We start from the raw sequence: 12,303 nt of genomic DNA, 5'->3' as shown, positions 1-12,303 counted from the left end.
GGTAGGTGTCCCAGTAGTTAGCTAGGCATAGGTAGGAGACCCAGTATAGGTAGGTAGGCATAGGTAGGTGTCCCAGTAGTTAGCTAGGCATAGGTAGGAGACCCAGTATAGGTAGGTAAGCATAGGTAGGTCCCCTAGTATCGGTAGGTAAGTAGGTGCCCCAGTAGTTAGGTAGGCATAGGTAGGTGTCCCAGTATAGATAGTTAGGCAGGGCCTGGCTGGCACAGTAATAACAATTACCAAGGTCTAGCTGCAACAGATAGGGCTGTGTAATGTCAGTGAGCAACACACACACACACAAAACACATCAGGAGCTCTCAAAAGAGCTGTTGTGGGGTGCTATTTTAGCAATAACAATCAGCCAGGAGCAAGCCAAGAGCCTAACTAATCTTTCCCTAGGAGAACAAGTCTGCAGCAGCTGTCCCTAGTCTGTCTCTAGCAGGCACACGAGCGAGTGTAATGGCCGGCAAACCTGCCTTATATAGGGAGGGGGGTGGGGGCTCCAGGGCTTAGTGTAGTCTGAATGGCTACAATGTGCCTGCTGACTGTGATGCAGAGGGTCAAAGTTGACCCTCATAGTGCATTATGGGGCGAACCGAACTTCCGCAAAAGTTCGCTTGGTCCAGGCGAACGCGAACCCCCTAAGTTCACCTGGAATCGTTCGCCGGCGAACCGTTCGCTACATCTCTAGTTATAAGACTTTATAACGCAGCTCCACAATGTCCCACTGTGAATGTAGCCTTGAAGAAAAACATTTCTTTGTTACAGCCGATACAAATCCTGCAATAAATCTGCAGTGAAACAAGTGCAACGCGTTTCGCAGGCATGACCCACTTCATCAGGCAAAAATAGGGAGCAACTGGAACGAGTGTAGTTCAATCCAAGCATCCCTGTGGAGAAGTCAAGTAAAGCCAATTTTTGTCTGAACTTGGACAAAATCGAGTCTTCTTTGGGGAAGCAAATCTACCACTACCTCCCTTTGAAAACTGTTTTTAGTGTATTTTACTGTAGGATTGGTGCCTCTGTTCAATGTGGAGATGTATACGTCCTAATGGGTTCGGTCGCTCCCCAAAAAAGGTGTTGTTTGGGTCAACAAGGGGTTAAAAAACATGAATGGCCTGAACTAATAACCACCCTTGTCTAGGGGTTGTGATACAACTTGGAAGAGAAGGAATCTCCCCAAAAATATAAAAACACTTAACCACCCTGGCGTTCTGATTAAATCGCCAGGGTGGCTGCGGGAGGGTTTTTTTTAAATAAAAAAAAAACTATTTCATGCAGCCAACTGAAAGTTGGCTGCATGAAAGCCCACTAGAGGGCGCTCCGGAGGCGTTCTTCCGATCGCCTCCGGCACCCAGAATAAACAAGGAAGGCCGCAATGAGCGGCCTTCCTTGTTTTGCTTACATCGTCGCCATAGCGACGAGCGGAGTGACGTCATCGACGTCAGCCGACGTCAGCCGCCTCTGATCCAGCCCTTAGCGCTGGCCGGAACTTTTTGTTCCGGCTACGCTGGGCTCAGGCGGCTGGGGGGACCCTCTTTCGCCGCTGCTCGCGGCGATCAGGCAGCACACGCGGCTGGCAAAGTGCCGGCTGCGTGTGCTGCTTTTTATTTCACGAAAATCGGCCCAGCAGGGCCTGAGCGGCAGCCTCTGGCGGTGTTGGACGAGCTGAGCTCGTCCAGACCGCTCAGCAGGTTAAAGAGTACCCGAAGTGACTACAGTTTGACCTTCACTGATAAGAAATTCCAACTATAAAACACTTTCTTAGCAGAAAATGGCTTCTGAGAGCAGGAAAGAGATAAAAAGGGGAATTTTCTTATCAGTGAGGGTCACACTGTAGTCACTTCCTGTCTGAGTCAGGACTGAGTCAGCCACTTACATGCCTGATGTTTAACTCTTTCAGGCAGAGAAAGAAAAAAAGGAACACAGCATAGTTATATGTGTGCTAGGCACTGTACACACCCATGTCTATCTCATCATGTCACATGTCACTTCGGGTATCCTTTAAAGAGGTAAGAAAGCTTACCTCAGGGTAGTTTAGTGAAAAAACACAGGACAACGAGGCAACCCACGTTCTCAAGTCACTGAACAGTGTCTAAAACTAAGTACAGGCGAGCAGCTCATGGCCAAGCGCTACACAAACATCAAGATAAAAATCCGACAAGGGTGGTTACATCAATTAATTGCAATAAGTAATATTATTCCAAAAATGCAGAACATTTAAACAATGCAGCTGCAGTTCTTACACACTAGACTAATAAGACATAACCAGATGGCATCTACAGGACAACCGAGGTGAAAATAAACTAATAAAATAAACAATTGTAATCTATCCTCTTTCTCCTAAAAATGACTTTTTAAGATAATCTACAGTTTTCATTTAGATTTAAATCTACTTTTTAAGTTTTTACTGTTTTATTGTATTTGCTCAATGACACATTCATTGAAGTATGTCAGAGCTAAAATCTATGAACTATTGACCCTTTTTATCTCTTTCCTGCTCTCTTAAGACATTTTCTGCTAGGAAAGTGTTTTATAGTTGGAATTTCTTATCAGTGAGGGTCACACTGTAGTCACTTCCTGTCTGAGTCAGCCACTTACATACCTGATATTTAACTCTTTCAGGCAGAGAAAGAAAAAAAAGGAACACAGCATAGTTATTAGTGTGCTAGGCACTGTACATACCCATGTCTATCTCATCTTGTCACCTTGGGTATCCTTTAAGTCATATTAGACTACACTATACATATAGTGATCGACCAATAGAGAGATCTGTTGGCTGCCCAGCCCATACATCGCAGGCCTAACGACGTAGCCTACCTGCTCCCCCCTCCCCCCCCCCCCCCCATGTAAATGCATGTCCATCGGAGGGGGGGTTGTACTCGGGGGGACAGCAGCTGAGGGTCTGTCACGATTATCGGTTGTGGCGATATCGAACACTGTTACCGCCATGCACGCGATCGAGCGAGATCTTTTTAGCATGTCCAATCAGCTCATTTGAACAATTTTGACTTGAAATGATTTCACACACGACCACCTTACACCGGCGGTCATCGACAGGTAAGGTATTCATGCGTAAGGACCATGTGGGGGGGGGGGATATGTCACACTCAGGGGGGACTGCCCCGGGGGTTCCGTTGTGTTCATCGCTCCTCCTGATATTGCACGCGTTACTGCCACGCACCTGATCGAGCACGTTGGCTCAGCATCTGCAGCTTGTCGATACATGCGACCAATCTCGGCCCGAAATTGCTCGCTACTTCGATAGGGCATGCTCTTGGCAACACCGATTTTCATCCGATTCGAGTATAATAATGGAATAGGGTGGTTGATTGGCTGCCAAGTCACCTGATGTATGGCCACCTTAACACTAACTACCACCTACCAATCAAGCAGCTATGCCATGCTTACAGCTCAAAATAAGGCTGACCCACAAATTCTGCAGTGCCAGACCCAGGAGCCGCCCTCAGCCAGTCAGTAGGAGGAGCCCCCCTCAGCCAGTCAGTAGGAGGAGCCCACCTCAGCCAGTCAGTAGGAGGAGCCCACCTCAGCCTGTCAGTAGGAGCCCCCCTCAGCCTGTCAGTAGGAGCCCCCCTCAGCCTGTCAGTAGGAGGAACCTCCTCAGCCTGTCAGCAGGAGCCCCCCTCAGCCTGTCAGTAGGAGCCCCCCTCAGCCTGTTAGTAGGAGCCCCCCTCAGCCTGTCAGTAGAGCCCCCTCAGCCTGTCAGTAGGAGCCCCCCTCAGCCAGTCAGTAGGAGCCCCCCTCAGCCTGTCAGTAGGAGCTCCCCTCAGCCTGTCAGTAGGAGCCCCCCTCAGCCTGTCAGTAGAAGTTCCCCTCAGCCTGTCAGTAGGAGCCCCCCTCAGCCTGTCAGTAGGAGGAGCCCCCCTCAGCCTGTCAGTAGAGCCCCCCTCAGCCTGTTAGTAGAAGTTCCCCTCAGCCTGTCAGTAGGAGCCCCCCTCAGCCTGTCAGTAGAAGTTCCCCTCAGCCTGTCAGTAGAGCCCCCTCAGCCTGTCAGTAGAGCCCCCTCAGCCTGTCAGTAGGAGCCCCCCTCAGCCAGTCAGTAGGAGCCCCCCTCAGCCTGTCAGTAGGAGCCCCCTTCAGCCTGTCAGTAGGAGCCCCCCTCAGCCTGTCAGTAGGAGCCCCCCTCAGCCTGTCAGTAGGAGGAACCTCCTCAGCCTGTCAGTAGGAGCCCCCCTCAGCCTGTCAGGAGCCCCCCTCAGCCTGTCAGTAGGAGCCCCCCCTCAGCCTGTCAGGAGCCCCCCTCAGCCTGTCAGTAGGAGCCCCCTCAGCCTGTCAGTAGGAGCCCCCCTCAGCCTGTCAGCAGGAGCCCCCCTCAGCCTGTCAGTAAGAGCCCCCTCAGCCTGTCAGTAAGAGCCCCCCTCAGCCTGTCAGTAAGAGCCCCCCTCAGCCTGTCAGTAGGAGCCCCCTCAGCCTGTCAGTAGGAGCCCCCCTCAGCCTGTCAGCAGGAGCCCCCCTCATCCTGTCAGTAAGAGCCCCCCTCAACCTGTCAGTAAGAGCCCCCCTCAGCCTGTCAGTAGGAGCCCCCTCAGCCTGTCAGTAGGAGCCCCCCTCAGCCTGTCAGCAGGAGCCCCCCTCAGCCTGTCAGCAGGAGCTCCCCTCATCCTGTCAGTAAGAGCCCCCCTCAGCCTGTCAGTAAGAGCCCCCCTCAGCCTGTCAGTAAGAGCCCCCCTCAGCCTGTCAGTAAAACAAAAAAGTTTGCTTTCCTAAAACAGAAAGAATTTGCGATAATTCAGGTTGGAGTGAGCTTGAGATGTCTCCCAGTGCATCACTGCTGAATATATGCAAATTAACCATTGTCAGCCTGCCAGTAGGAGCCCCCCTCAGCCTGTCAATAAGCCCCACTCCCCCTCAGCCTGTCAATGGTCTCTCCTGTGGGCGGGGCTCAGTAAAGAGCAGCTTCTCTCTGCAGCAGCAGTTCTTCTCACACTGACTTCCTGCCAGAAAAGTTTCACACTGTAACAATGTGTGTGGCCACGCCCCCGGGCCGCCATTGGCTGCAGAGTTCAGCGGACCGGCCACGCCCCGAGCCCAGCCTCGCCTGCCAGTCGCGGTATCAGTGATCTCGTGCAGGAGGATCGGGCTGTGACCCCTGGCCGGAGCTGTAAGTGGCAGGTAAGAGAGGCCGGTCACCGGGCAGGGGGTGGCAGTGCTGTGTGATGGGGCTGGGGGCAGCTCAGGCGTGGTGCCTGACTAATGCTGCACGTTGTGACATGCTGGACACCCCTCTGCTCTCCTGGGGTTGGCTGCTTGTCTGATCTTGGCTTGGCTTGGGTTGGGTTTGGGTGATATTGTTGGGCACAGCCTGTCTGATCATGGAACATGTGAGTGATTCCTCTGCTGAGGGCTGCAGGCAGTTCCTGGGGAAACAATCCAGCATTATTCAGCACTCAGTGTTGCCTGTAGACTGTGGATAGTGAGAGCTTCTATGGCTTCACTTCAAGTTGGGGGGGGAACTTCAAACGTTTTGATTGTGTTTATTTGAATCCTCTTAGGGTGGCCACTAACTCTAGAATTTGCTAAACGATTGTTTAAAAACAGGGCTGTGGAGTCGTGGAGTTGGAGTCGTGGAGTCGGGCAATTTTGGGTGCCTGGAGTCGGAGTCGGGAAAAAATGCACAGACTCCGACTCCGACTCCTAATGAATTTGTAACTGTAATTAAAATAGAAAATATGATAAAATGTTCTATTTCTCAGATAATAGTCATTAAAAATAATGTATATATACAGTATATATACAGTAATAGCCGTGCTTAGTCCACAAAAATGAAATAAACCAATCAAAATTAGTTACTTGTGCTGCTTCAATAAAGCAGTCCCCGTATTTTTAAGGTCAGATATACATATCTGATTGTGACTAACTATCTATCTATATATATATATATATATATATATATATATATATATATATATATATATATATATATAGTCTAAAGGGAATAAATATCCTTTTCACTTCAGTTGTCTTATAAAATTCCTAAGCGTTGGCAGTTAAGAGACGAATTTCATGTTACATACTGTTAATCAACAAAATTGTAATATGCAAATTAGAGGAGTCGGAGTCGGTGGAATCCTAAACTGAGGAGTCGGAGTCGGTGGATTTTTGGACCGACTCCACAGCCCTGTTAAAAACCATTCTTCGTATCACAGATCGGAAATGATCATTTGGGACCAGTAATGGACAAAAATCTCCTAACCAATCCGATTATTTAAATCGATCCTGTCAGTCTGATGCAATTGGTTAGATTTTTTTTTTTTTTTCCATTATTTGTCCCAAACTATAATTTCCGATCGTTTATGCGAAGAATCGTTTGTAAACAATCATTTGGCAAATTGTACTGTTAGTGGCCACCTTTAGATCAAACTTTGAATTGTGAGAACATTTGAAGATGGTGGCAATGCGCTTAAATTGACCATATATTGGTAGATTTTACATTGCGATAAAGCAATTGACTTTATTGGGTGATCAAAACCAGTGTGGGATGCTGGTCTACTTTAGTTAACTATTTCCCATACTATTCGGCCAATCGCAACGCTTTGTGCTGTGATTGGAGAACTGTTTTCTATGAAGTTTCCTGCTGGGTTCCCAAACCCACACTGCACCCCACACTGTTTTGTTTGCCCAATAAAGTAAATTCCTTCATCACTCAATGTAAAATTAAAGCAAGACTAGCGCCAAATGGAATTCCACACACAAATTCTATTAAGCTTTAAATGGCCCCAAACCGTCTTATGTTAAAATTATTTTCAATCTGATTGTCAAAAATATTGATTAAAAATGAATCAATTGCCCCACCAACGATTCTGTAGCGCTAACTGATCAAATAGGGGGAAACATTTAGTTTTAAAGGATACCTAAAGTGACATGATGAGATAGACGTGGGTATGTACAGTGCCTAGCACACAAATTACTAGGCTGTGTTCCTTTTTTTCTTTCTCTGGCTGAAAGAGTTAGGCCCCGTTCACACTTGCGGTTCTCTGCCAAACAGACCGGATGACCTGACCGGATCCGGATCGGAACCGTACGGTTCTGATCCGGATCCGATCCGGATCCGGTCAGTTTGCATCAGGTGTTCATCAGGATGCGATCCGGATCCGTTTGGCAAAAGATAGTAGAAAAGGAATAAAAATGTTGGGGTCTGGGAGGTCAGCAGAAGGTGGACCTGTGGAATCAGGCCCTCCGCTGTTTAGCACTCACCTCCACCTCCGACATACTGCCAACATCTCCAGCACGTTTAAAGTCACTGCTGCTCCACTCCAAAATGCTTGCCCATGTGTCCCCATCCAAAATCGCCGCTTCAATACGCATAGGAAGTGGGGTAGAACATCCGGATTTTTAGCCAGTGTGTTGTGCGCTCTCCGGTTCTCATTGGTTTGTATTGGCCGCATGGTGCAGTCCGGCTCCGCTCCGGATACGGCTGCCGGAGGAGCCGGACCAAAAAATAGCGCATGTTGGGTCTTATGCCGGAGTCCGGATCCGGTCCGGCTCCGGTCCGGCAGAACGGACGCATGTGAACGGACGCATAGGCTTTCATTGCTATGCCGTGCGTCCGTTCCGTCCGTTCTGAGAGCGGTCCGGCTCCGGCACGGCGATTCCGGACGGCCACCGCTAATGTGAACCGGGCCTAAATATCAGGTATGTAAGTGACCGACTCAGTCCTGACTAAGACAGGAAGTGACTACAGTGTGACCCTCACTGATAAGAAATTACAACTATAAAACACTTTCCTAGCAGAAAATGGCTTCTGAGAGCAGGAAAGAGATAAACATGGGAATTTCTTATCAGTGAGGGTCACACTGTAGTCACTTCCTGTCAGGACTGAGTCAGCCACTTACATACCTGATATTTAACTCTTTCAAACTGAGAAATAAAAAAAGGAACACAGCCTAGTTATTACTGTACATACACATGTCTATCTCATCATGTCACATGTCACTTCGGGTATCCTTTAAGGTGTCCATGCACTTGCTCAATTTTCCCGGTAGATTATGATGGAATCTGGCAACGATCAATGCCAGATAGTGGAGTCTGTGTCCTCCTGTGACCTGTCAGCATGCATGCACTCACATAATGTACCATGTCACAGGGTACTAATGCATGGTGGCGATGGACAGAGGAGACAGTAGGAGCGCGCCAGCAGACAGGTGAGTATACTCTCCGCTGCCATGGCTCTGCACAGGGCTAGTCTATTTAACGGGACCCAGCAAGAGACCTCATAGGGAAATTCCACAAATGTGATTGGCTGGACAGCACCCTCCCAAACAGCGAGCTTTCAGATAGGTTGTAGTAAACTCCGCCCACACTATTCAGCCAATCACAATGCATTGTGCTGGAGAGGGGGCTGTGATTGGAGAACTGTTCCCTACGAGGGATCCTGTAGTCTAAAATAGACTAGAACCTTACATTTTGTGTTCGTTGCACATCCTAACGTATTTCCGCTTTTTTTTTTGTGTAAATTTTGTGGGGCTTTTTTTTGCGTTTTGCAATCACGCGGCGCTTTTCATTTCTGTGTTGTGCGATTGGTAATATAATGCAGGTCAGTGGAAGTGCAGAAAAATCAAATTGGTCACATGAAAATCGCATCTGATATTGAAGTTAACGGGATGAATTCTAATGTAAATGAACTGCACTGGTAGGAAACGGAAAATCACACCTGGAATTTGTGTGAACGCTGCCTAAGGGTATGGCGGCCTCCTAAGTGCTCGTAAGTTATTGTGTCGGCAGTCATAGCGCTTATTCAGAAACCAGTGAGCACTTGCAGCACTATTTCAGTTGTGTGTGGAGTTCTGTGGTTGAATGATCGCCTGTTTGTTTGTTTTTACGAAAGCTGATAAAGGTGACACGAGGTCTGAGGTGTGCTGGCGACTTTGGCTTTCCCGGCATGTTACCTACCCTGTTTCTTATTAAAGTGAATCGAACAGCATTATTAGCCCCCCAGGTAATTCAATAGCACATTAAAAATGGCTGCTAACAAGTAGCTCACTGCTAAAAAAAATCCATTCGACGGCCATCCAAAAATCCATTCATAAATCGCAATCGCTGACACCTGCGGTTTTGTGGTACATTTTTTTTCATGCACCTCCCGGCACCTACCTGCGCATTGGGGATTTTTTGTAAAGCACTTTTCTAAGCGCTTTTGCAGAGCAAATCGTTTTTACACTTCCTGAAATGTATTCATGAAAGCACTGGGAAAATCGCTATACAAAACACTTTTTCAAGCGCTTTGCAATTTCCCTATACCTTCCATTGAGGCAAATTGCCCCCAAAAATGGTGCAGGCATCGCTTTGGTGAGCGGAGCGGAATCGAACCGCTCAGATGTGATCACTCTCAGGGAATCATTACACAAGTACTTTTAGGGCGATTTTGAAAATCGCCGGCGCTTAAAAAACCCCAAAGCGTCCTTAGCGTGAACAAGCCCTACCTGTTCCATTCAGCCAGGCAACTGGTATTGCCTAAAAGGAAATAAACATGGCTGCCTCCATATACCTCTCACCTCGGGTTCCCTTTACCGAGCTTTATTCTGGATTGGTTATTTAGTAATACGGCCATGTTTGACCAACACTTTGGAGGTTGGAGTCCAGCTGCTCTTCCAAAATCTATTCAAGTGACTGATTAACTGAAACAGGGAAATACTTCTGTTTTATTTATTTTTCTAGAGCTAGCCAGACTTTTAAAGCCTTGTACATTTACCAGCCGAAACTGTTGCTAATGATTATCTCAACGGACAGTCTAACGTGCTTGTGGGTGCTTTCCGATGTTATTGACCTCCCCCATGGCGGTCTGCTGTTCACCTAGTGAGGCTCCTCCTCCTCACCCTTCTCCCTCCCCCTCCAGAGAGCCCAGCAGTGTGTCTGCGCAACAACCGTACCCAAACCTTCCCCTGAAAGGATCATGAGTGGAGAAGATTGATGAGATGTTAGTTTTTACAGTTCCATGCACATTATGTTGCCAATGGTCTGAAGTTGGGCTTGTCAAATGCAGTTGCTGACAATTTTAGATTTGGCCCAATTTAATTTCGAGCTACATACAACTCTCAACTTCATTTGCATCAACTTAAAAACCTAAACACCTCCCCAGGGATGGGTAAGAGAGGTTTAATCATTCTGAGTTGATGCTAATATTTTGCAGCTTGCATCAAGGAGTCAGGTCCATTTCTAAACTGCGGATGTTTGTTATCTTGGTGACCCTCACAACATGCCCTAATCATCTCCCGTCTTGACGACTGCAACACCCTACTCTGTGGTCTACCAAAAAGCAGACTGGCACCTCTCCAATCCCTACTAAACTCTGCGGCCCGTCTCATCCACCTCTCTTCTAGATCCTCTGAGGCAGCCCCTCTCTGCCAATCCCTCCATTGGCTACCAGTTGCCCAAAGGATCCAGTTTAAACTTCTCACACTTGCATACAAAGCTCTACACAAGCTGTCGCCTCCATACATTTCCTCTTTAATCTCCAGATACCTCCCTGCTCGGACCCTCCGTTCCTCACAAGAGACCCTTTTGTCCTCCATCCTAGTCACCTCCTCTAACTCTCACATCCAAGAGTTCTCACGGGCTGTCCCTCTCCTTTGGAACTCCCTCCCTCAGCCGGTTCGTCATGCCACGAGTCTGGAAACCTTCAAACGTACCCTGAAAACACACCTGTTCAGACAAGCCTATACTTTGCTATAGGCAGCACTGAAGGCACACTGGCTCACCCACTAATCCTTGTGTTTCCTTCCCTTTTGTTTCCTCCCCACTAGCCTCTAGATTGTAAGCCCGCAAGGGCAGGGACCTCCTCCTAGTGTTTCTCATACTGATGTTATTTTAACATATGCACATGTACCAACCACATATCAACTATGTATGTATCTGTATTTACTCTATTCAATGTCATGACTGTACAGTGTCTTGTATTTCTTATGTATATTTGTTCCCCATTATTTGTTTGTACTATGTACAGCGCTACGGGAGATGTTGGCGCTATATAAATAAATAAAATAAAAAAAATATGTCATGGATGATCTGTGATCACCAGAGAGGCTTTCAGACAACTGTGATCTGCTGTGTGTGGGGATCAGAGTGGACAGGGAAATCTGTGGTGGGATTTATGGCTTGATTGTACAGAACGCACATTGGCCTCGGTCTGCAGTGAGATCTGGCAGTAAAGTTTTACTATCCATACTTTATCATTCTCATTTTATGGCTTCACACAAAGCTGTCACTGCTCCAGAAGCCAGAATATTATCCTGCTGACCTAAAATGCAGACGTTGAACCCGACGTTCTTATCTCGCCGGTTCCTTGTAGTAATTGCAGCTCAGGTTTTTCAGGATCAGTTCATTCTTGCTTTTTGAACCATACACAGTTCTGGCCAAAACGTTTTGAGAACAAATACTGGTTTTGACAGTTTGCTGCTTCAGTGTATTTTTAGATCTTTTTGTCAGTTGTTCCTGTAGTGTATTGAAGTATAATTACCAGCATTTCATAAGTGCCAAAGGCTTTTGTTGACAATTACATTTAACTTTATACAGAGTCAATATTTGCAGTGTTGGCCCTACCTTTTCAAGACCTCTACAGTTCACACTGGCATGACGTCAGTCAACTTCTGGGCCAAATCCTGACTGGTGGCAGCCCATTTTTTCATAATCCATGCTTGGAGTTTGTCAGAATTTGTGAGGATTTATTTGCCCACTAGCCTCTTTGAGTTCACATTTGGCTTAAGGTCTGGGGAGTTTCCTGGCCATGGACCCAAAATGTCAATGTTTTGTTCCTCAAGCCACTTTGGCATGCTGGAGAAGGCATTGTTATCAAAACTGTTCTTGGATGGTTGGAAGACGTTGCAGTCGGAGGATGTTTTGGTACCATTCTCTATTCATGGCTGTGCTCTTAAAAACTGTGAGTGAGCCCACTCCCTTGGATGAGATACATGGAAGTAGCCATTCAGAATGGAATGTGTGTACGCACTCATAATGTCTATAGCGCTATCTTGTTACTTAATGGCAATAATTTGCTTGCTGTAACTGACTATATTTGGCCAAAACCCATGATGCTATTCCGAAGGCTGGGTTATCTTCTGTGACAGCCCAGCCTTCAGTTCTTCAGCCCAGTGATGAGGGTCCTCTTTGAGAATAGGCGGAATCTCACAAGATCCTCAAGGAGGGGAGAAATCTTGCACGATCCTCGAAGAGGGGAAATCGCGTACAATCGGGGGCTGGACTGTGAGACCTTGTTCACGTTATAAATCGCAAGCCCTGAGCGCTTTTGTGCGTTATTTTTTTTAAGCGATTCCCGGCGTTCTGTGAGCG

At 47.4% G+C, this 12,303-nt stretch overlaps 1 protein-coding gene across 2 annotated transcripts in view; it reads left to right on the top strand.

The window, feature by feature from the left end:
- The first annotated feature begins 5,025 nt into the window (after nucleotides 1-5,025).
- Nucleotides 5,026-12,303, top strand: part of LOC137525371 (rho GDP-dissociation inhibitor 1-like) — a 139,294-nt gene continuing 132,016 nt past the window's right edge. The window contains exon 1 of one of the 2 annotated variants that reach the window (XM_068246432.1): nucleotides 5,026-5,133. The gene's annotated coding sequence lies outside the window, so the exon portion shown is untranslated. The remainder of the gene's footprint in view (nucleotides 5,134-12,303) is intronic. The other variant, XM_068246433.1, reaches the window with a different exon arrangement.

Source organism: Hyperolius riggenbachi, chromosome 7 (genome assembly GCF_040937935.1).
Source record: "Hyperolius riggenbachi isolate aHypRig1 chromosome 7, aHypRig1.pri, whole genome shotgun sequence".
Classification (NCBI taxonomy): Eukaryota; Metazoa; Chordata; class Amphibia; order Anura; family Hyperoliidae; genus Hyperolius; species Hyperolius riggenbachi.
Note: the sequence above shows the minus strand (reverse complement) of the source record. Positions and strands in the feature narration are given on the sequence as shown.